Source organism: Juglans microcarpa x Juglans regia, chromosome 1D, assembly GCF_004785595.1.
Source record: "Juglans microcarpa x Juglans regia isolate MS1-56 chromosome 1D, Jm3101_v1.0, whole genome shotgun sequence".
Lineage (NCBI taxonomy): Eukaryota > Viridiplantae > Streptophyta > Magnoliopsida > Fagales > Juglandaceae > Juglans > Juglans microcarpa x Juglans regia.
The window spans coordinates 22,263,464-22,290,044 of record NC_054594.1 but is presented as its reverse complement, the minus strand read 5'-3'; the positions used below and the strand labels follow the sequence as shown (position 1 = coordinate 22,290,044).

The window sequence follows — 26,581 nt, the reverse complement described above, 5'->3', positions numbered from 1 at the left end:
TGAGTAAAAATCTGAGTATCCGGCTCAGTTCTGATTCTGTTTTGACTTCATTACAATTCCAAAAAATCAAAGTCGTAGTCAGATTTTCTTTTAATTTTTCACTCAGAGTCAGATATGTCGCTGGACCGACTCCAATCCGATCCGATCTGACTTTATCCTCCGAATCCGACTCCAATATTGTACACATGTTATAAAAATATGTTTTTATTTATATATTTAGCACATATACTAGTATATTTATATAGTTATATAACTACAATTTTTATAGCTAAATTCAATAATATACTAATATGAGCTAATTATTATAAAATAATATACTTATACTATAGTGTAAATAAATTAATAATAGTTTAGTATATGTAAACAACATAGTATTACTACCATACATAATTAATAAGTATAGAGATAAATTACTAATATTGAAATAAGCCCAGCTAATATATTATTATACCTGGGATATACGCCTTTGGTATCAGAGCCATTGGTAATTATATTGTTATTGCTATTTTATTAATTTTTTCCTGCTATTTTCATTATTGTTTAAATTCGGATTACATATTTTATGATGGATTTCTATTATGCTCATAGTACTGGTTTTCATGATTTGTATGAGTTAAAATGTACAGAATATAATTTAAGAATGGAATTACAAATCTTAATGGATAATATAAAAGATCTTAAAAGACAACAACAATTGATGAGACAAGATTATACATTAATGATGACTAAATATCATGTATATCAAAGTAGACAAGCGGCAATAGAATACTATGAAGCTGACTGCACTTTTCTAAGAAACGAAATTAATAGTATAAGAAATCATTTGAAGATACTTGCTTTATAAAAAAAAAAAAAAAAAAAAGTAAGAAATCACTGATACAGATTTTTACAAAGATAACCCATAGCTAAAGAGAATGATGTATATTGGGAATTTTGTATTGGTAAGCCATGAAAAATCGATGGTCAGCCCATTCAAGCCAGAAGGCTATAAGGGTGGTCCCGGTGGTGTTTCCTCAAGTTCTTAATCTACTTATTTCTCTTTGGAAATAGGAAATTTTTGCTTAAAACCTGTTTCAATGAATTCTTTATTCAAACCTAACGAATCTACCATTAGTATCCCTATAGAACCTGATAACATCAATAAAAAAGATTACAGTATATTAGATATAGAAAGAAATCTACAAGACTGGACAATTCCTGATGTTCCAAAAAATCAAAAACACAAAATCTCCATTTTTTCTTCTAAATTATCATTTCTTACAAATTATACAATTAAAACAGTAGAGAAAACTATTAGTTAAAATAATGACTATGAATCATTACAACTATTAACAAAAGAAGCTATTAATCGTCACAAAAAATAAAATTATTCTTTCATTCATATTGGACTAGTACAAGTAGCTATAAAGCAACTCACTAGAAATGGATTAAACACCTTAGTATTGCTCTGCTTAAGAGACAGAAGACATTATAACTTTCATGATTCATTACTTGGAATGGTAGAATCCAGCCTGTTCGAAGGACCAGTCTATTTTAATTGTTATCCAAATTATTCTCTATCATTATTCGATGGTAATATTTTACACGCTTTAACATTAAATATTAAGACAAATAGTTATCAAATGATGAAAGGGTCATATCCTTTAACAGTAGTCTATAGGATTCATTACAAATTAATGAAAACAACATTAGAACCACAAGATCTTATTACCAGTCCAAAAGGATATACATTATTATTACAATCTAATACACAAAATTCTAGTATACAAATCCCTAAACAAATCAATTGGAATCAAGTTATACTCCTAATAAATGGCAATTAGAGAATATTATCCCAATAGCTAAGATAGAAAATAATTCTAAGGATAATCTTGAATATATAGATCAAAAAGTGGACGGGACAATCCAAATAGCTTTTCAACCTTCTAGAAGATCTTTTTTACATTATTCTTCTCCAGCACCCTCCAGTTATCATACACCCAGATCTGTTCTTACATCAATCTCTCGAAATAAATCCCAAAATTTTGACACCAGATCTTTTGATACTAGATCCCAGAATCTTGACACACAGATTCAGAGAATTATTCCTGGAAATATTATTGATACACCAGTATATGTTGTTAGCCATCCCGACAAAGCATCTACCTCTCACAATCTTGAAAAATAACATTTTTCTCTAACGTATTCTCAAATAGTTGGAGATGATGCACAAATATATACCCTTAATAAAGAAGAATTTAAAATTAATAAAGAATATCTTAAACAAGATTATATGAAAGAAGAAAATAGTCGCAAAAGAATAATATTTTTTTCAACCTTTACAAAAATAGAAAGAGATTATATTCAAGAAAAATATTACGAAGATTTAGAGAGAATACAGATTAATATACCTTTCTTTACGTGGTTTGAGATATATAAATCAAATCAATTATCTACCATAAAAATGACTACTAACCAATGGATTAAAGGAGAGAATAATCAAATTATTTATGAAAAATATCCCCCTTTTGAAGTCATCAAGTTCAATCATAGAAATACTCAAATTTTGGCTTCACCAATAAAAAAAATATAATATTACAAACACTGATAAAAACCTTGATAATATAATTCAACAAAACAATTATACTAATCTATATCTAAGAACCATGGGTAAGCAATTAGAAAGGATTGAAGCCAAAATATCTCCTATAAAGCTCACTTTTAAAGAAGTAGAAGAAACCCCCTTATTTGTTCCTCACGAAATCCCATCTTATTTAAAACCTATTTTTTTCAAAAATAAAAATGATTTATTGGAACAAATCTCTAGCAAATTAGAAAAATAAACTATTAGTAATACTGCTACCACCTCAAAACAACCACATATTAATGTATTAACCAAAACAGATTCACCTGTAATATCCGACTCTGAAATTAGTAATATTGAAAACCAATTTAAAAATCTAGATCTACAAATAAACAAGATTAAAGGAGATCATGCGAATAGTTTTTCAGCTAGAGATTCAAAACATCATGTCTCTATTACTCATAATTGGTATCCTAGACCTATTCCACCATATATGCAATTCGAAGATAGGGAACATATAGTAAGATCTGCCTTCGCACCAGATGTATTATACGAATGGAATATAGACGGACTATCTGAGTACGAAATACTAAATCATTTTCAAGAAATGATTATGGTAGCTAACGTCTATAAAAGTAACAGAAAAACTGATCAAGTAGCACATATTATTGTCACAGGGTTTACTGGTCAACTAAAAGATTGGTGGGATCACTACCTTTCATATGAAGAAAGGTCACGAATATTAACAGCTTATAAATATGATGAAAATATGCGAGTGATTAAAACAGATAATGATTTACCTCTAGAAGATGTTGTAAATACATTAATATATGCATTAACTAAGCACTTTGTTGGTGATTCAGTTCAATTTAAGAAAAAAACTAGAGATTTATTGTTTAATCTAAAATACCCTCAATTATCTGATTTCCGTTGGTATAAAGATGTATTTCTAACTAAAGTTATGAGCAGAAATGATTGCCAACAACCATACTGGAACGAAAAGTTCATAGCCGGACTTTCATATTACTTCGCCCAAAAGGTACGAGAATCATTATTAAGATCAGATAGTACTATTGATTTTCATAATCTCACATATGGTGATATAATAAGTAAAATTAACAGAACTGGATTAACTATGTGCAACGATTTAAGATTAAAAAAGTAAATGGAGAAAGAAAAGAAATTTGCTAGAAAGAAATTAGGTACATTTTGTGAACAATTTGGTTATACTCCTTTATTAGCTCCCTTAAGAAGATACAAAAAAGGAAAAAGAGTTTATAAGAATTATTCTAATAAGAAACGAAAATATAAAAAACCCTATAAAAAGATAAAAGACAAACAAACATATAATAAGCCACTAAAAAGTCCCAAAAAGACTAATAAAAAGAAAAAACAGATTGTTTGTTATAAATGCGGAAAAGTGGGACATTACAAATCAAACTGTAAAGTCAAACAACAAATTAATGAATTAGACATATCCGAAGCATTAAAAGACAAATTATTAGATATTTTTATAATGCATTCAAGTGAAGAGGAATATAGTTCTTCAGAATGAGAAGAAATCTATCAATTAAAATAATCAAGTCTTTCAGAACAATCTTTCAATAGTAAATCAGAAGTAGATGAAGTACATATTTATAATTGTCTAAATAAGGATAATTGTATATGTAACAAAACCATTAATATACTTTCAAAACAAGAAGATATTATATTAGAATTAATAGACAAAATCAACAACCCTCAAGAATGAAAAGATTACTTAGAAAAACTAAAAGATACATTTAATAATCAAAATATCACAGTAACGTCATACTCAACGCCTTACAATTTCTCAAAAATAATAGGAAGATTTAAAACTGACAAAAAGAAAATTACGATTCAAGATATACAACAAGAAATCAATGAGATAAAATAAGAAATTAGAGATTTAAAAACATCCAACCTTAAATTAGAAGTTTCAAATGAACAATTATTATAAGAAATTATACTATTAAAAATAGAGAAAAACGGAAAAAATCTTCATGATAAAGAACATAAAATAGAGCAAGGAGAATGTTTAACATTAGTTATAAAAAATGAAACAGACAATTTTATTAATATTCTTGATAAGATAAATTTTCAAAAATGGTATGCTAAAGTAACAATTTTAATTAATCAAAAATTCTCTTTCACTACAATTGCCCTATTAGACACAGGAGCAGACTTAAATTGTATACAAGAAGGATTAATACCTTCTAAATATTTTGAAAAAAAAAAGAAACATTATCCCAAGCCAATGGAACAAAATTGAATATAAATTATAAATTATCCAATGCACATATCTGTAATAATGGAATTTGTTTTAAAACAACATTCATTTTAGTAAAAAAATATTAATACTAAAGTAATATTAGGAAATCTCTTTCTTACCCTACTTTACCATTTCTTTGTAACGGAAGAAGGAATTCTTACTAAAATACTTGGAGAAGAAATTCAATTTAAATTCCTATTTCCCCCAGTATCAAAAGAAATTAACTCTTTAAAGAAAGTCTCACTGACCAGAGAAATTAATTTTTTAACAAAAAATAGAATTAGAAGAAAGGAAAACCAGATAAACTTCTTAAAACAAGAATTAAAATATAAAAGAATTCGAAAACAGTTAAAAGACCCATTATTAACCCTAAAAATTGATAATTTTAAGACTACAATTGAAAATGAAGTATGCTCTAACCAGCCTAATGCCTTCTGGAACAGAAAACAACACATAGTTGAATTACCATATGAAAAAGAGTTTTCTGAGAAAAATATTCCAACCAAGGCTAGACCTATCCAAATGAATAATGAATTATTAGAATACAGTAAAAAAGAAATTAATAATTTAAAAACAAAAGGATTAACAAGGAAAAGTAAATCACCATGGAGTTGTGCTGCCTTTTATGTCAAAAAAACAAGCAGAATTAGAAAGAGGAGTTCCTTGTCTGGTAATAAATTATAAACCCTTAAATAAGGTATTACAATGGATTAGATACCCAATTCCTAATAAAAAAGATTTATTATCCCGATTATATGATGCTATAGTATTCTCAAAATTTGACATGAAAAGTGGCTTTTGGCAAATCTAAATTGCTGAAAATGACCAATACAAGACAGCCTTTACAGTCCCCTTTAGACATTTTGAATGGAATGTTATACCTTTTGGATTAAAAAATGCCCCTAGTGAATTTCAAAATATTATGAACGAAATATTTACTCCTTTCACTCATTTTTCGATAGTTTATATAGATGATGTATTAATATTTTCTTCATCCATTGAACAACATTGGAAACATCTAAATACTTTTGTTCAAGTTATCAAACAAAATGGATTAGTCGTCTCATCATAAAAAATAAAATTATTTCAAGAAAAAATTAGATTTCTCAGACATGTAATCTGTCAAGGAACTATAACACCAATTATTAGAGCAATAGAATTTGCTGATAAATTTTCAGATGAAATAAAAGATAAAAATCAATTATAGATATTTTTAGGAAGTCTCAACTATGTTGCAGATTTTTATCAATCTCTCAGGCCATTATGTAAACCATTATTTAAGAGATTAAAAAAGAATCACCTCATTGGACAAAAAAAATACTAATATCATAAAACAAATTAAAGCCCATGTTAAAAAATTACAATGCTTAGGACTTCCATCTTCTCATACTTTTAAAATTGTTGAAACAGATGCCTCTGATATTGGATATTGAGGAATTATGAAACAAAAATTATCATCTGATTTGAAACAGATCGTTCGATTCCATTCAGGATGTTTGAATCCTACCCAAAAGAATTATAGTACTATTAAAAAAGAAATTTTAGCTATTGTATTATGTATTTCTAAATTTCAAGATGATTTGTTGAATCAAAAGTTTTTACTTAGAATAGATTGTAAATCAGCCAATGGAGTTTTGATTAAAGATGTTAAAAACCTGGCTGCTAAGCAAATATTTGCCAGATGGCAAGCTATATTAAGTATTTTTTATTTTGATATCGAGCATATTAAAGAAGAATTTAATTCTCTTCCTGATTTTCTATCCGAGAATTCTTACAGGAAACATTATGTCATCTTCAAAGTCAAAAAGTAAAGTCCAAATCCTCATACGCGCGACCGCCATCACCTCCTTATCCTTCACCTTGTCCTTCTGCAACTCCAAGACCTTATACGGTATTGGAGTCATTACCGCAAAACATTACACCTTCTTACAATTCATTCTCACCATTAGCTTCTCCAAAATTGCCAACCTACTCCAAAGCTGTTTCTCCCTCTTCCTCTTCTCCTTCCTAAATTATTAATCCCCCATTATTATCTCTGCCTACTTCATCTCCTAATCATCAAATCTCATTGGCATCCAGTCTTTCCTATTGAATCTGAAATTCAACATCTGTCTGACCCCCAGAAACTACTTGATGCATTTCTTTTACCGGACTGGCATTATGTTCCACAAAATATTAAGAAAACTCAGCATTTTTATGAATTCATATTAGTAGATACTGACTCAATTATTCTCTCAGAAATTCTTTGTTCTCTTCAAACTCAATATTCTCCACCTGCGTTTCCAATTATTGCTTTTCATAAAGTCACCATTAAACAAGTTCTCACTCTGGAACAATGGAGAAAAAATCTATATTTAACAAGAAAATTCTCTCATCCCTATGATCCTCCTTATTATGATTATTATGATTACCACCAAGCATGGACAAAAATATTTCTAAAACAAAATAAAAATTTACGTCATTCATGGTTCCTTCATTTTGATAAATTACAAGAAATTAAAACACTCCCGAAATGGTTCTCATTATGGTGGGAATATTATGGACCCAAACCTCTCCTCCTTCCTCTTCCCCTCTAGGAAAGTCTCCAAAATTTTACTTCACAAAATGACAGTCCACCAGCATTAAACCATTGTTCGCCACTTCTGCTCTTCTTTCTCAAAACAAAATTAAATTGGATTATGAAATGAGAATATGTTTTCAAACCTCATCCCTCTCTCAAAACCATTATGTTCCTAGCCCGCCAAGTCTCCATCAAATGGTGGGAAAAGTATAATTATGATCACGTATTAAAAATGTTTTCAAAAGTTATAAAAACTCCGGAAGTCTTAGTCCAACGAAATAGATTTTAAGCACAATTAGCATCCATTACAAACAAGAAATATTTGAAAAAATTAGCCAAAGTAATGTCACAAGTATCAGACAGTGACGATGAAGAAGAAGCACAACTTAGATTATCTCCACTACAAAACCCGCATTATCACCAGCTCATCAGGCCTCTCCTTTCCAACAGGCCTATCAATTTCAGGGTAACCAAGCTGCCTCTCATTCTCAAGATTATTCACCTTACCATCCGGTACATCTGATGGATTCTCAAGATCCGTTTGAACTGGAATTAGCAAATTATGATCCTCAGAATATGTGATTTATGTGATTCCAAAAAATTATTACTTTTCAATTAGCCAGCATGACAGATGGAAATTGTCAGGAATATTATCTCCCCAGAAGATTATTCATGACAAATTATTGCCCAGCAAAGCAACAAATGATTCTATACATACAAGATTACGTGTTCTGTACTGTGTTTTTTTTTTAGCGTCGGCTGATACTGTTCTTGTTTTTAATGTCGGCCAGTACTGTTCATGTATTATTAGAGTTACTGTTTTAGTTTCTATATAAAGGGGTTCACGAGGTAAGAAGGGCATTCAGAATTCTGATCTGAAATCCCTTCCTCTCTCACCCAAACCTATCCATTCTAGTCCTGTCCTCCTGTTTTTGTAAATCTTCCAATCATCCTTCACTCGTGTCTTTAGCTTCCAACTCCTTTGAGAATTAGTCTTCTTGTAAGTATTCATGTTTTTAATGAAGAAGTTTATTTCATATCTCTTTCCTATATTATTTATTTCCTCATGCATATGGTCGGTTATACTGCCTGCCCTATTTGCTATCATGCATATGGCCGATTTTCTATCGAGCATATTAAAGGAGAATCTAATTCTCTTCTTGATTTTCTATCCCGAGAATTCTTACAGAGAAAATCATGTTATCTTCAAAGTCAAAAGTAAAATCCAAATCCTCATACGCGCGACTGTCATCACCTCCTTTTAAGTTAGAAATAAGTTAGATATTATAGTAATAACATGTAATTAGACACTATAGTATAAGTCATGTATAGAAATTAATTAGACACTAGTATAGAAATAACTAATAAGTCTTATATAATAAATTAATAACACGTAATGCTAATTTACTAAAGTATAATAGCATGTAATTAGATACTAGAAATAAGTTTAGTGTAGAAATAAGTTATAAATAAATTACACACTAGTATAATATAATAACATGCATACTATAGTATAATAACATGTAATTAGACACTAGAATTAATATGTATTACTATAGTATGATAAAATGTAATTAGACACTATAGTATAAATCTAGTATAAAAATAAGTTAGATAATTAGTATAAAATTAAATTAGTTGTGAATGATTTAGTTTTAATTTTTAATTTTTGGAAAAACTAAAATTTGAAAGCCCACAATTCTTTTTAAAATAGACTAAAAATGAAACTAAAAGAAAAGTCTAAAAAAGTTCAAAAACTAAAAAAGTCGAAGTGATCTGAGTCTATCCTAATAGAATAATTCAACTCCACAACCCCGCATTTGATAAAGAGTGGGCGTGCCCAAAGGAAAATTTCACTTTTTTAATTTTTTATTTATTTAATTTATATTTTTTTTAATATTTAAAAAAAATTAAAAATATATTAATACATTTATAGTTACATCCTCAATTAATAAATAAAAAATATTAAAAATGTAAACAATCAAACGAAAGGATAAAATTAAGTGGGAAGCATTATTCTGTCAGAAAGTTAGGATTGGACGGGTTGGATATATAATAATTGGTTGCTCAATAATGACGCATGGTGTAAGTCTATGAGGAAGAGGTGAGGCTTGGATGGATTTAAAAGATCCAACGCGATAGATTCTGATAGTGTAGCGTGTGTGGTGACTATGAAGATTTGGGAAATGCTACAACCATCGTTCTCCCTTCCCCTTTTTCCTTCCCGCTTGATGTGGTATACCACCATGGCATGCTTTTTTTTTTTTTTTTTTTTTCCTTTCGTTTTTCTTCTCTTTGTTTTTTTCTTCCCATGTCGTCTTCCCCATTTCATTTCATCTTCATCATTCCATTTCGTCTCTTAGCAATTTTTTTCTTTCTTTCGCTTCCCCTTTTTTTCCTTCCCATTTCGTCTTCTCCCTCCAACCTTTCATTTATTCTTCCCTCCAACCCATAACAGATTCACTCTCCTCTGATTTCATCTCTCTGCATTTTTTTTCTTTCGACATTTCGTCTCTCTGCACTTCGAAGCCACTCTGCATTTCATCTCTCTATAGATCGTCTCCCATCCAAACCCTCGACACTAGCACATATTTGCAAGATCCATACCATAAATCCTTGTTTCTTACCATCTGTTAAAACGAAAATGAAATGGGTTGGAGGGGGAAGAAGAAATGGGAAGGTAAAAAAAAAAAAAAAGGAAGCAAAAACGGAAAGAAAAAAAGAAAAGGAAGATGAAATGGAGGTGGAAGATGAAATCTGTAGATGCGGTTTCAAACCCATTTCATGTGTCAAGTAAAAAGATAACCTACAGAACTTTTGCAAAAAGAGTCAGCACCATTGTCAAATCATTTGAGTTGAGTTCAACAACATGAATGGTTGCCGCCCATTTAGAAGCTAAACCTTCATGAATCTTCCTTTTGTGAAACTTGTTGGATATGCTTTTTTTTTCCCTTCTATGTTGCACTATTTTTGTTTCAACTAGGAATTGGACTCAGGTAAGCTCATCCATATGAATCTCAGGAAATTATTTAGAGATTGAAACATTTACCTTTCAATAGAACTTCAGTTCAAGTCATAATGGAAATACAAACAGGTGATCTTGTTATTTCTTGTCACAAAAAACAAAAAAAGAAAAAACGAATGGGAATACGAAATGGAAGGTGAAGACGAAATGGGAAGGAAAAAAGGGGAAAGCAGAAACGAAAGAAAAAAAAGTAATGGACTCAAGAGGGGAAGATGAAATGGAGGAAAAAAAAAATTGCAGTGTGGTATGTCCACTTCAAGCGGGAAGCAAAAAGGGGAAAAGGGAATGGTGGGTATAGCATTTTCCACGAAGATTTAGATATTAAGAATTTATTTATAAATAATAATCAAATAATTTATAAATAATAATAAATAATTGATTAATAATAAAAGACTGCTTATAAATAAAAATATATAGTAAAATAACATAAGATGTCATAAGTTCCTAATCACGTACAGCCTAAGGTTTTCTATAAGAGTAAGGTGTAGTTTGGATAATGAGTTGAGATGAGATGAAAGTTAAAAATTGAATAAAATATTGTTAGAATATTTGTTTTTAATATTATTATTGATTTAAAAATTGAAAAAATTGAATTGTTTATTATATATTATGTAAGAATTTGAAAAAATTATAATGATGAGGTGAGATGAAACACTTTTATTATCTAAACAGAACCTAAATCTATTCCCACCGATTGTTGGGTCTGACTAGTCCCGATATTTTTTTTAATTTTTTTATTTAGTGATAAAAAAAATATTTTTTAACACATTTTATAAAAAATACTCTCAAACACAAACACCTCACCCTCAAGCTCCACCGCCCACTACCACCACTGCCACCACCACCACCATGGAGAAGTACCGCCACGTACTCCTCGTAACATTCCCTGCACATGGCCATATCAACCTTGGCCTCCAGTTTGCTAAGTGCCTCATTCGCTTGGGGGCGCATGTCACCCTCGCCACCAGTGTCTCCGCCTACCGTTGCATGACCAAAACCCCTACTCCTCAAGGTTTGTCCTTCGCCACCTTCTCTGATGGCTACGATGACGGGTTTAAGCCTGGTACTGATGATGTAGAGCACTACATGTCCGCGATCAAGCGCAGTGGCTAGCTCCAAAACTCTCATTGGTCACATTGTGTCCAGCGCAAACGAGGGCCGCCCCTTTCAGTACTTAGTGTACACTCTTCTCTTGCCTTGGGCGGGGAACATGGCCCGTGAACTTCACCTCCTGTCAACACTTCTCTGGATTCAACCTGCCACGGTTTTGGACATATACTACTACTACTTCAATGGCTATGAGACGACATTAGGAAAAACGGCACTGATCCCTCATACTCGTTACAATTACAGGGACTGCCGTTGCTCTATGGTCGTGACCTTCCCTCCTTTTTGCTTGATTCAAATACGTATACTTTTGCACTCGGAAAAGAAAGCAACCCGACAATGCTTGTCAATACCTTTGATGCATTAGAGCCCGAAGCCTTGAGAGTGATCGAAAAATTTAATCTTAGTGTGGTTGGACCACTGATTCCATTAGCCTTTTTGGACGGAAAGGATCCATCCGATAAAGCTTTTGGCGTAGATCTTTTCCAAGGCTCCAAGGAGTACTACATCGAATGGCTGAACTCCAAGCCTAACTCATCTATTATTTACGTCTCGTTCGGGAGCATATCAGTGCTAGCAAAGCAGCAGATGGAGGAAATGGCATGCGGATTGTTGGATTGCGGCCGTGTGACACCCCATATGATATTGATAAGGGTTGCATTCCGAAAGTAAATATGTTGTTTCTGTATTCTGAAAGCAAATGTTTTGTTCAGCATATTGAACTTTATAAATGTTCATGTTTACATTGCAGTATATGCTTTCTGCTTATTGAGTTGTTGATAACTCACCTCTTATCTCCACAAAATTTTTCAGATATTTTGATGGTTCAGCTGAGGATCAAGATTATGAAGCATTGAGTGATATAATTTAAGTATAGTGGATTAAGCATAGAAAGTTTTTATGAGTATTGGCGATTTTTATTAAGAAATTTTATTGTGTTATGATGAGTTGACATTTTAGAAAATTGGTTATATTGAAGAAATTAGGTTAAATTGAAATTTCTATATGATATTGGGAATTTAGAGTCTATTATTGTATTGTTGAAAGGTGAGTTTAAGTGATAGAAAGCAACTCTCTAACTCCTGCGAGACTGGGGTGTTACAATTAATATCAGATACAGGTTTGAGATTTTGCATACTATAATAAGGAGTTTGATGAAATTTAAGGTTTAAGGTTCTGCAGACAATATGAGGTCTTGGATATCTGTGGGTTTAGAAAATAATTTTCAGATTTGAGGAGTAGACATTTGCTGGCTACAAGAAATGATCCTATTGATATTTAAGGTTTTAGAAATTTTGTAGGTCCAAGATATGATTTTTAGGATATTTTAGGCTTCCGCATTTGATTACTCATGGAAGGTGGCTTACGAAATATGAGGTTTAGAGGTTCTGCATACTTTAAAAATGATCTGGATGAGATTTGATGTTTTAGACTTTTCAGTATTTAAGAAATGATTTTCATGAGGCTTAGAATTTTACATCCGGTAGGCTATTTTATGGACTTTATATAGGAAATCATTTTGGTAGATTTAAGGTTTAGATTTTGAAGGTGTATATAAGTTTGACATCTGTAGACTCTAATATTTGAGATTTTGGACTTCGCTTTTATTTTATTTTATTTTCCGATATACTTCTTTTATTCATCTTTGGGTAAGTCTCTCGGTCCCACCTAATAAAATTTTTGTTGGCAATGCAAGTTAGCATTTTGATGGTAGTACTTTTGGAAACTATTTGTTTTAATAAAGATTTGTGTTCCTTGTATAATTTTGGAAACTGTTAAGAGTTTTTCAATGATATGACCAATTTTTTGAACCCAACTACATCATGCGATCCTCCTATTCTAGGTATGAGTCAATTCCTTACATAGTCACTTAGTGGGGCACACCTTTTGTGCCTAAATTTTTTATTTCAATCATTAGACTAGTTTCTCTTTCACCAACTGTGAGAAGGTCCCAACTTCACCACTTCATCTTTGATTTTCAATCATTCTGTTACAAGTACCCAACCCTATCCACCCCATGGGTTTGATTTGGCGTATGGATTTCTGCATTCTCGGATCACTCCAAAACAAAAAGATGGTAAAGATGTCATGAGTACTAGTATGTGATCATCATACATAAGTGTGTACTTAATGGGATTGTAGTTGAGAATGAGAGAGGATATCTAAAAGTATAAGTGAGTGTGCATGGATTTGATACAGAAGAGATCTTTTTTGTTATCAAAGTGTGGTAAAAGTTATCTTGGTAGGTACTGAAATGGATTAGACTCAGCATCGAGGTATTTATGGATTTTAGTTTTAGAAAGTTCTGTGAAGTTATTAGAGTGCACAACAGAAGCATAATTTTTGATAAGATGATAGTTTGAGAGTAAACTTGGTGATGATTGGAAAATGAGTTGTAAGTGAGATCACGCAGGTTTTAAATATCGTGGCTATAGATTTTCAAGTTTGAGGATTTATAAAAATGATAGATTTGTTTTTGGGGATCTCAAGCTAAGTTTGATTCCTTTGTGAATTGAGCGTGAGATTAAGGACCTCGGACTTAGGAGAGTTTATTTTTTATATCCATACGATCGGTTAATAGTTCTATGTTTTTTTTTCGGTTGTAATTAGGTTAAGAAGTTGGGTGAAAATTTTTAGTAGGCTGTTAATTGAGCTCGTTGTGGAAGATTACACTTTGAAAAGGATTGCACACCTAGGTGTATGATAATTGCAACAATGTCCGCGATCGTATATGTCTAGAGGGAATTATTCTTAGACTTGTAATCCCATAATTGAGGTTTATACTTTATGATTGAACTGGATCCCTTTGTATGTGGTAATCGACACTAGGTACGTGAATGTGTATACCAAGAGGATTAGGAGGTATTTAAGGCATTGGGCATTAAATATTGGAAAAAAATAAGGTTCGACAAGGATGATCGAAGATATAAAAAATAAATAAAAAATAATAATAATAATAAAAAAAAAAGCCATACAATATTGGAAGTGACGGTTAAATGTGTAGGTTTTACTTGAGGTACTACTAAATTTTGAGGACAAAATTTTATTTTTATGAGGGGAGAATGTAACACCCAATCCCACCGTGAAACCCAATTCCAGACTTGGTGAAGCCTAGTCTTCAAGAGAAAACGATGCCGTTTTGGGTAAGCTATCTCCCTTTCAAAATTTTTCTTGACCCGACAGTTACTGCTCTTATCTCTTTCCATTCAGTTTTTTTTCACACCCTCGGATTCCACCTCCCTAAGCCTCTGTAACTTTTTTTCTTTCTCCCTTTTAAGTTCTCTCTCAAGCTCTCGGTTCTCTCTCTTAGAGTCTCTCCCGTTTCACTGCACACCTACAGGCAGTCACCGTTACCTAGGTCTTCATGCATTGCTGCAACACCGCCAGCCTCCCTACACGACCGTCCCCCACTCTCATGCAGCATCATCAGCAATAGACAGCGCCGGACATCAAGACTCGGCTGTAGGAAGCAGCCCCGTTGCACTCCTCACAAGAGTCGCACATGCAACCACCGTAAGCCACCCCAAAGTAGAGCTCCTCCTCCAATGTTTCCCATGAACCAGCCACCCCCACACATTTTCCCCATTGTAAGACACTGCAACCACCCCCACCGAGAACTCCATCACGTTGAGATCCCATAGAAAATGCCAGTGAAAACTTCCCGTCACCCTCTGTCCGCCGCACGCCACCTTAGTCTCACAGTGAGTTGCATCTCTCTCTCTCTCTCTCTCTCCGCTTGGCTTGCTCATCCCGTTACCTCTCTCTCTCATCACATGGTTTCTCTCTCATCACCCTTTCTCTCTCAGTGCTCCGCCTTCAAGCTCGCTGGTGATTTCATCTCAGTTGTTCATCTTCGTCGACCTCCAGCTCTGAGTCCCTGTCGTTGTCGATCCATCTCTCTCTCAGTGAGCTTAGTTTTTACTTATGTTCTGGCCGATTCTTTTCTGTTTCAAAAACTTTGTCTATGATTTTTTTTAACTTTCCATTTTATTTCCTAAAATAGCTCTTTAGTTGAGTTTTATATTTATAAGTCTAGTGCTCATTTTATGAGAGTATAATGTGTGTATATATATATATTTATTTATATATATATATTTTTAAAATATGAATTTTTGAAGTGAACAGTAAGTACAAAATAGTTTTGATTTAACCAAAATTGTGATTTTTCTACTTATAATGATTTTGACGTAATTATATTATTTAGTTTTATATTTTATAGTTAGACCTCATTAGTAATTGAGTTAGAATTTAATGCTTTAGCCAAACATTAAGTTGGATATTGAGGAATTTGGGAAATAATGATATTTGTAGGGATTGAGAATTTAGGTTTTTGAGAAATAAAAATAGGTTATTTGAGCGTGTTAGGCTTAAATATTGAAATACATGTTCGATTGAAAATTTACGGGAATTACATGATTTTTTTATAGGTGACGATTAATATTTGTTTGATATTGTTGAGAAATTTTTTAAAAGGCTAAGAAGTTCAGGTAAGTGGGGTTCATATACCAGTTTCGCAAAAAAGAAATGAAATGAGGTTGACTTTGAAGATATGCATGTTTGCTTTTTAAAAGAAATCTGAAAATGACCTCAGATGTTCGTTCTGCATATGCATAAATTCTATATAAGAGAAAGTATTTTCTGTCATGATTGGTGTAGATATGAGCTAATTTTGTACATTTTGTTTCTGAACTATGCAAAAATAGCGAATATGAAAATCTAAAAGTTTTTGCTATGAATAAATGAAGATGTTTTGATTCTGTTTATTTTGAACATGTGAAATGATCTGAAAATGTTCAGTATCTTGTTTTGATATGATGTGTCATTTGAAAAACTTGGCATGAAATTTTGATTCTGTATCGAATGTGATCTGGTTTCGATGATGTTTCGTTCTGTTTATGTTAAGGCCCTGCCACGGGTATAATGATGGTTTATAACCCTACCACGGGGTGAAACATGGTATACTGCACAGCCACGGGTATAATAGTGGTTTACAATCCTACCACGGGGGTGAAACATGGTATATGGCTCAGTCACAGATATAATGTTGGTTTATAACCCTAACACAGGAGTTAAATATGGTATTTGTCCCAATGTGATGCTATGAGATGTTATGAATATAACGTTTCAGTTTGGATATGCCAAAGAATTTTTCTTTTTGGGAACAAGTTTGTTTTTCTGAAAATTTCGCTCTGATGTTTTGTATCAAGTTTGTTTATGCATTCCAAAAGTAAATATATTGTTTCTGCATTCTGAAAGCAAATGTTTTATTCTGCATACCGAACTTTATAAATGCTCATGTTTACATGCTAGTATATGCTATCTGCTTACTGAATTGTTAATAACTCACCCCTTATCTGTACAATATTTTTAAGATATTATGATGGTTCAGCTGAGGATTAAGATTATGAAGCATTGGTGAGATGATTTAAGTATAGTGGATTAAGCATAGAAAGTTTTTATGAGTATTGGTGATTTTTATTAAGAAATTTTATTATATTATGATAAGTTGGCATTTTGAAAAATTGGTTATATTGAAAAAATTAAATTGAATTGAAATTTTTATATGTTATTGGGAATTTGGAGTCTATTATTATATTGTTAAAATGTGAGTTTAAGTGATAGAAAGTAACTCTCCAGCCTTTGTGGGACCTGGGCGTTACAGGCCATCCCTTCTTGTGGGTCATAAGAGCCAAGGAAAATGGAGAAGAAGAGAAAGAAGAAGAGAGATTTGAGTTGCAGAGAAGAATTGGAGCAAAAGGGAATGATAGTGCCATGGTGTTTGCAAGTGGAGGTTCTGTCACATCCTTCATTGGCATGCTTTGTGACAAATTGTGGATGGAATTCGAGTTTGGAGAGTTTGGTCTCTGGGGTGCCAGTGGTTGCTTTCCCACAATGGACGAATCAAGGAATAAACGCAAAACTGATTAAAGATGTGTGGAAAACAGGCTTGAGGATGACAACAAATGGAAGGAGTTGGCTAGGGAAGCTGCCAAGGAAGGTGGGTCTTCATACAAAAATCTTAAAGCTTTTGAAGAGGAGATTGGAGGATGTTGTTGTTAAAAAGATTATATATGTTTGGTGATGAAGACATTTGTTAATTTAGGCTCTTTATTTTTTTTTAACAATACCCCTGTATTTCATTTCTAACTATCAAGTAATATATCTTTTATCACTATCCAGACTACTGCAACAAAATCTGGTACATCCTCTATCCAAACTATTTTTTCTAACAAAATTAAAGCTGACTTGAGTTAGCTAAGATATGAGCCACTATGTTTTCTTTTCTCTATAAGCAAACTGAATTTTCCAATCTGATCTATTTTTAAAAAAGAACTTTACATCATCAATTAAGTTCACTGCAAAGCTCTATAGCCATCCTCAAAGCAAAGCATTCTGTCACCACTGGGCGGGCAACATTGGCCTTCTGATCACAATTCGCAGCTAAAACTTCTCCATTCTCATCTCTAACTATGATCCCAACCCGCATTCTTCTCTCTTTCAAGTTTAATGAAGCATCCTAGTTCACTTTCACACATCCACACTCTGGTTTCTCCCATCTCATAACTTTCCTTACATTGTTGTTTTGCCCTTTCACCACTTGTTTTGTAAGGATCTGAGCTGCCTTTTATTCAAGTAAACCTTCAAAAGCTATCTTCACAAGTATCTTAGGACATCCTAGCTTCTTCTAAAAAACAAACTCATTCCTGCGCAGCCAAACTCTCCTAAGTAGCACAACCACTTCTTCTAACTTCTTCATGCTCAACCTTTCCATTAACTTCCCCCATAGCAATAGAAACTCCTCTTATGTTCTTCCTCATTTTTGCACACAACCTTCAACCTCAGCCCATATGTCATTGGCTGCTGGGCAAACCCACAAAGCTTGCATAATAGTTTCTATTTCTACACTACAAACTAGACAACCTTTGTTTTCAACTACCGTTCTTTTAAATAGATTCTCTTTTGTAGGCAATAGATTATTTCCAGCATTCCACAAAAATAGCTTTGTTACAATTGGAACTTCAAGATTCCAAATGTTTATCCACCTCACATCCATTTCAGCCCCCACTGAGCAATCTTTTCTTTTATTCTTGAGCCTTTCTAGTTGCAGAAAATAGGCACTGCTTACTGAGAAAATTTCCTTCTTGGAAGGACCCCAAATCAACTTATCTTGAGCCTAGCCTCTACTCAGAGGTATACTTAGAATCTGAACCACCACTTTTTCTGAAAAAATTTATGGATCCTTCCCTCATTCCACTCCCCCTTATATTTATCAATAAGTTGTTCCACTTTGGCATCTTCCTGCAATAGAGAAGCAGGAGATTGTATAGAAAAAAAGGAAGGAATGGGTAACCATTTTGAGCCCGAGATTTTTATCTTACTGCCATCTCCCACCCTCCATCATATCCCATCCTTAACAAGCTCCCTTGCAGACCAAATACTTCTCCACATTAAAGAGGGCAGTGAGCTTAGCTTTGCATCCAAGAAACTGGAATGCCTGTAGTACTTCTCTTTAAAAACCGTGGCAGCCAAAGACTCTGGATTTTTAAGCAATCTCCATCCTTGCTTTGCTAGGAGAGCTATGTAGGAACTCTCCAAATCCCTAAAGCCTAAGCCCCCTTCCCTTTCTGCATGCCCATCTTCTCCCATTTTTTCCAATGTATACCCTTTCCTTCCTACTGTTTACCCCACCAAAATTTAAAAAAAAAAAAATTTAAAAAAAAAAACACACACACACACACATTTATCTCTTGGCACAGCCTTTGGGAAGCTTAAAAACAAAGATAGTATAAGTAGGTATGGCTTGTAACACTGCCTTAATCATAATCACTTTACCAGCTTGTGATAAGAAGATGTTTTTCTAACTTGTAATTTTCTGCAAGATTCTCTCTTTGAAAATTCTAAATGTATTGAACTTAGATCTTCCAACAAAGGCAAGAAGACCTAAGTACCTCTCATAGCTGCCACAAGCTATTGAGTTGCTGGCTTCCATAATCATTTTCTTGTCTCCTTCCCTTGTGTTACTATTGAAGAAGACTGAGGTCTTGTCCTTATCTAAAAATTGCCCTAAGGTCTTCTCATAGGTATTGAGCACCTCTTAAATCCTATTCCATTCTTCTAACTTAGCCTTATGAAAAATGATACAATCATCTGCAAAGAGCAGATGATTAATGCTAGTTCCTCCCTTGGCCACTTGCACTCCTCTTGTAATCTTCTGAAATTCATAGAAATTCAACAAGGTGCTTAATCCTTCAGCACAAAGAATAAATAATTAGGATAACAAGAGATCACCTTGTCTCAAACCCCTTTTAGGCCAGAACTTGTTCCATGTGGTCCCATTAACCAAGACTGAGTATGAAACAGACTTGACACAACTCATCCTTAACATCACCCATTTCTCATTGAAGCCCAGTTTTTTCATCACCACTTCCAAAAAACCCCACTCTACACGATCATAGGTCTTAGACATGTCTAGTTTTATGGTCAATCTTCCCACCTTTCCCCTTTTCCTAGTTTTCATGGAGTGAAGCAACTCAAAAGCCTCCATTATGTTATCATTAATCATCCTACCAGGCAAAAAGGCACTTTGTGTTGGGGATATGATGTTGGCTATGATCTTTTTAAGTCTGTTTGAGTCTGTTTTGGACACTACTTTGTACATAACCTTGCATAGACTTATAGGTCTATACTCACTGACTTTATTTTGTTCTTTACACTTAGCAATCAAGGTTATGTAAGTGTAATTCAGTGTAGGTTCCAAAGGGTTACCATTTAAAACCAAAAGTGCAGCTTTGCAAACCTCATATGCTATAACCTCCAATGATTTTGGAAGAAACATGGACTGAACCCATCTGGTCCCGGGGCTTTAAGAGGAGCCATTTGTTTCAAAGCCTCCTCCACCTCCACCCTAGAAAAATCACTGCTCAAGGCCTCATTCATCTCAAGAGTAACCTTTCTTTCCATACCCACCAAACACTCCTCAAGGTCCTCACTTTCAGGATTAGTAGACTGAAAAAGTTTCTCAAAATAAGCTGTAAAAGTTTCTTCAACCTCATTTTGTCCCTCAGCCCTTCTACCATTCTCATCTTCCACTTCTCTAATAAAGTTCTTCCTTCTTCTTTGATTAGCACAAGCATGAATATATCTTGAATTCCTATCTCCATGCTTAAACTAATTACATTTAGCTCTTTGTTTCCATTTAATGTTTTCCATTTCTAGTAACAAGTTCAGTTCTTCTTTTAAACTCCTAATCTCCTCAGTATTGCTACTACTCTCTTCTGCTTGCAACCTTTGTAACATCTTAGTCTTTGCTTTTATCTCTTTAACACCCCCCCCCCATTCTCCTCTTCTTACTCCACATTTGCAAAGCAGCCCCACTCCTCTGTAATAACACAGAAACAGGACTGATCTGGTTTCCTGCAGCCTCTTTTCCCTTCCAAGCCTCCTTTAAGACCTTTTCACTCTCCTTTTCAAAAGCCCAACTCGCCTCATATTTAAAAGTCCTCTGTCTGTTCCAGTTTTTGCCTTCTTTTTTAGTACATGCACAAGGGTTTGTGATCTGAAGTGCTTGTCCCCATAACTTCCACCCACGTTTCTCTATATATTCATCCACTCAGGAGATGCCATAGCCCTATCTATTCTTTCCTTTGTGAAAGTGTCATCCCCATGTGAGTTACTCTATGTAAACTTATCACCTTTCCATCCAAGGTCATAGAGGTTACCTTCATTCATAACCTCTTTGAATAACTCCATTTGGCCTTCTGGTCTTGCTCTTGCCCCCATTTTTCATCATTAGTGAGGATTTCATTGAAATCCCCCACTATACACCATCCAATATCAACTGCAGGTTTAAGAGAACTCAACAAAGACCAAGATTCCTTTCTCTTATTAGTATTTGGTTGCCCATAGAGACAGGTAAGCAACCATCTTTTCTCCCCTTCATCTTCTATCCAAACATTAATATTGCGTTGTGAGTAATTAACAATTTCAACCCTCACATTTGAGTTCCGTAACAGACCTAAACCTCTCCCTTTTCCAACTGCTTCAACCACAAAACAGTCTTCACATTGTAGCCTTCTCCTCAAACTATCGAAACTTTTATTTAAAGACTTAGTTTCCATCACAAAAACTAAGCTGGGTTTATTCTTCTCTACTTCATTGTAGAGATCCTAAATCGTCCAAGGGTTCCCTAACCCTTAGCAGTTTTGATTGAGAATTTTCATCATGTTTGGCGGGGCTAGAACTCAGCCACCGCCACTATATCAGAACAAAAACCCTCTAATTCCTCATTGTCCCCCTTTCCTTTTTTTCCTCAGATTACGTATCTCACCTTCCTCATGTGCTACACAGCCTTTTTCCCTTATTTTAGCACTAAAGTAGTTTGAAGCCACTTGGTTCCCCATAGCTTTAGCTCTCCTCTTCCATTCTCCATTCTCTTCTGGATGTTCCTTTGCCCCAGTCCCCCTCTACCTTCTGTTGGAGCCTCCACCATGTTTTCATAAGCCTCTTGTAAGGCCTTATCCACCATGTTTTTAGACACCTCCTCTAGTGCTTGCATGTGCCTTTTCTCTTCTCCCATTGTCTTTACCCCACCCATCCATCCTCTCTACCCTTGTGACGGCCCCAGATTCCGCTTGGGATCGGACTGATATCTGAAGCATCTAGACATGCAACACAAAATTACCTACCTCTGTTCATAATAATTAAAGATGCAATATTCCTAAAATGCATCTAGCATTATGTAATATTTGCAGCGGATAAATTTTTTTTCTTTAGCAATACTATGCACCAAACAAAAAATATCACAAATACTTAAAACATACTTCATACAAAAGACATACTAAACAACTGAGATCATAACGCTAGTCCAAAATGGCTATGATCAGAAGAGTACTGGAGATGCAACTCCACAGTACAAGCAGTAATTTAAGTTAACTACTATATTAACATTGATGCCACATCATCGCTCAATCAATCGTGTCCAGTTGGTCGAATCTCAGTTCTCCTTCGGATCCTGTAACAAGATCTACTATTTAGGGAAAATGATAGTTGTGACTACCACAATGAGATTAGATTACAAATCTCAGCAAGTTAACAGAAAATCTCAACACAGGTTAATGATGCATGCATAACAGTAAAAGTATGAATGCATAATCAAAGTCATAAGTAATCAAAACATAACTTGACATACAACATAACCTAACTGACATAACTTAAATTGAAACCTAAACTAAACTTGACTTGCTTAAACTGAACTGGACTTAAACTGAGACTTGACTTTACATGCACTTGATCCAAAACTTAACTTAACATGAACTTGATCTGAGACTAGACTTAGCATGAATATGATCTAAGACTTGACTTAATATGAACTTGATATGAGACTTGACTAAACATGATGATTATAGTACGATAGATTTTACTCTTTCACCATAGTACTTGGCAGCACATAGCCTTGACCATTGTACCAGCCAGCGCGTATCATCCTTGACCGAAGTATAATTTAATTTATATTCCCTTATGTAGTACGGCAGACTATACTCCTTCACCATAATACTCGACAGCGCATAAGCCTTGACCACAATACCAAGCAATGCGTATCATCCTTGACCATAGTACAACTTAACTGATACATTGATAACATGAACTTAACTTGAACATAACATGACATAAACGTGAATTACATGAATAACTTGACATGACTGTTCTTGAAATACACAAACTGTATTTGAGACAAAACATGACTGTTATATGAAAGGACAAAAGTCCTGATGTAACACAACATGACTTGAACGTAACTCAAAAGATATGACTTACTTAAGATAGAAACATTTCGTAACATAACATAACATGCAACAGACAATATTTCATAACATGGCATAACATATAACAGACTACATACTTAACATGACATAACATGTAATAGACAAGATACTTAACGTGACATACTTACAACAATGAATATTACATGACATGACATACATGTAACAGATCGCATATAGTGAATATTACTTGTAATGTATAGTAAAATGCGACAGAATATCTTGCGTAACAGATGATGACTTGGCATGACAAATATGATAACATACATATATACATACACTGTAGTTCCTTTACTCATCACACATATACATTAAACTGATAGTAAATTAAAAGCTAACTTACCTCGATCTTCGCATTTCTAAACAACTCAAACACGATCACGAGGAACTGAAAGTAGTGATTTCTAAAAATTAGAACTTAATCACTAACAATTAGAAATATGAAGAAATACTAATTTAGAAAAAAATTACCATTTTACCTTCTACATGTGAGAAACTGACCATTTTACCTCTAACCTAAAGATTTTGCATCATAACTCAAAAAATAACCAAAATTTACATACCTCATGTAAATTTTTTCCTAAACTCAAATATCAAATCAGAAAAATTTAAAACTAAACACAACCATGAAAACTCTATAGGAACCGAAACTTACATAGGCTTTTTCTCTTGATTTTTGTTGCAAATTCTCCTAATTTTAAAACTCATGATCAAACCAACTTTTTGAAACAAAGATCTTCCTATCCTAAGTTTAAAAACATACTTAAACATCCATTAAAATAAATGCTAATCATCACCACCAAATTTTTTAGTAAAAAGATCCAAACTTTTTAACCAAAAACAAACATTTGAAACACAAGTTTTGACCTTATTCAAAACATCTCCAAGAATTCCAAAATAATCAAATCTTACATATAACATATTTATAACATCATCTTAAGATCAATCATGCTTTAAATCATCAAAAAATGTCACCAAAATTCACAAAACAACACTTGGAGTTTTCGGTTCTACACTTAGTCCAAAAACAGAGACTTAAAAAGATGAGATATTCAAACTAAAATATTACATGGTTTAAAAATGTGTCCTAAATAAGATCCAACCATCAAACTTAAAATCACATGGCTGAAAATCAATAAAACATGGATCTAACCTAAAAACATCAAATCTTAGGTCTAACTGAAATCCTCTTGCATTGAAAAATCATATATTTGAAACTCATACAAAATATCTTCAAACCAACATCCTAACATGCATGTAAGAGGATTATGATCATCAAAGCCACAGGAGTAAGATTAAACCATGAAATATTCAAACTTTCTCAAAACAAAAACTGTTTTTCAACTTTTAGTTTCTAAGTTTATATATCTAAGAAAGTCTTTCATCAAAAGCTTTATTCATGCAACAAATCCTCAATGAACATTCATAAACACATGTTAAAAACACTCCATAAAATTTTCAGACCAAGATATGTCCATTAGTTTAGTCAAAAACTACAAAATATAACACACTCTTTAGTTTAACGCCCAGACTGACCTTTCCATAGTTAAAACAACTTTTGACCCACAAATCATCAGGAAATGAAACAAATAAGATATCTTTGAAACTAAACTCAAATATGAATAATTTTCATGAAGGAGTCATTGTGAGAAAATACTTACAAAGGGTCGAGAAGTGCAGCGCCAAATAACTCAGAAAACTACCCGAGAGAGCTCTTTTGAGTTTCTCTCTAAGAACGGGGTGAAGAAGTTATGAAAAGAAAGGAAGGGTGCCTTGCAAACCTCTAGACTTCTGGAGGGTGAGGTATGGGCTTGACCAACTTTTGATTGGAGGTGCGTATGTCATATAAAGTGAAAAATAGAGAGGGGCAAGAACTGCCTCCTGCTGCCATGAGGTATGGATGGTGATGAGGTGGACTTCCTCTCTCCCATCAAGGCACTATTGGGTGCAGCCAAGGACAGTGAATGGCATGCCATGTAGGGGAGAAAAATTCTTCTAGAATTTTTGCCAAGGTGGCCAAATTCGTGGACCTTAACCAAGTGGGCTTCAATTTGGGATTTAGAGAGGGTTTAGATAGGGTTTGGTATGCTATCAAGCCCAAAACCAATTTTTTTTGGTCCAATCAAAATTTCAAGATTTGGATAATGATGTTATAACATGAATTTGAGGAATTAATAGTATGTGGAAGTGATTTAATCAAGTGATTAAACACAATACTAGAAATGAGATCAAAAAGGGTTTGGAGACCAACTTTAGAGTTTGGGGAAACCGTTTAGAGTTTTGATTTTAACCAAATTTTTGAGGTTTTAGTTGGATTCCAACCATTTATGGTTTCACTAGGGTTGAAACCATCTTTCGTCTGGCACAAATTGGTTGATCAGACGAAAAGAAGAATAGAGTTTCGCTTAGAATGCATGATCTCACACCTTGATTCCTTCATAATCCAACTCATAGGTCCTCTTTGTGCCAAGTGTCCAAACACTATTCACCAAGTGTGGCTAAGATTCTACCAAGTATCCAAATAAACTTCTATAACCTAATTTGGACATTCCATACTGTGATTTTGGAAATATTGCGCTAGATGCTACTATAGAGGTTACTATTCACTCCGGGAAAGTGAAATATAAACTTTACACTATAAAATCCTAAATATTTATACAAATCTAATTGTACAATTCGTTTAGTGAAATTCAATCCCAAAGTGCCTTGAAATAAGCAAAATGCGTTTTCAAACAAGCGTTTCATCCGAAAATTGAAAATGAGATTATCTCGCCATAAAATCCTCAATAATCAACTGAGTTTAATAGCGCAAAGCATAACTCAAGTTGACACTTCTAACTATACCAAATAAATAAAATTGCACTTATGGCATCACAGTGAGTGATAACTCTGGCTATACAGATAGACCAACCTAAATGATTGGTCAAATCGTGAAAACTTACAGTGTTTCCACGAGGTTCCAAAAGCCTATAAAAATTCCACCAATGAATTTCTAGCAGGCTGTTACAATCCCCATTGTCTCCCTCTGATTCTTTCCCTCCCCCACTCCCTTCCCTTTCTTTCTCCCCCTTACTTTTTTGTCCCTCATCCCCATCACTCCCTAGGCCATTTTTCCCTTCTTTTACTCCCGCATTGCTATCATAATTTTCCATTTTTTCACTCGCACTCCTCCATTTACTACCCTCCTCCTCCCACCAATTAACACCATTATAACTTT

The 26,581-nt window shown here is 33.6% G+C and overlaps 1 pseudogene; it reads left to right on the top strand.

The window, feature by feature from the left end:
* The first annotated feature begins 11,226 nt into the window (after window positions 1-11,226).
* On the top strand, window positions 11,227-17,632 carry LOC121252674 (annotated as a pseudogene).
* Window positions 17,633-26,581: the final 8,949 nt, after the last annotated feature.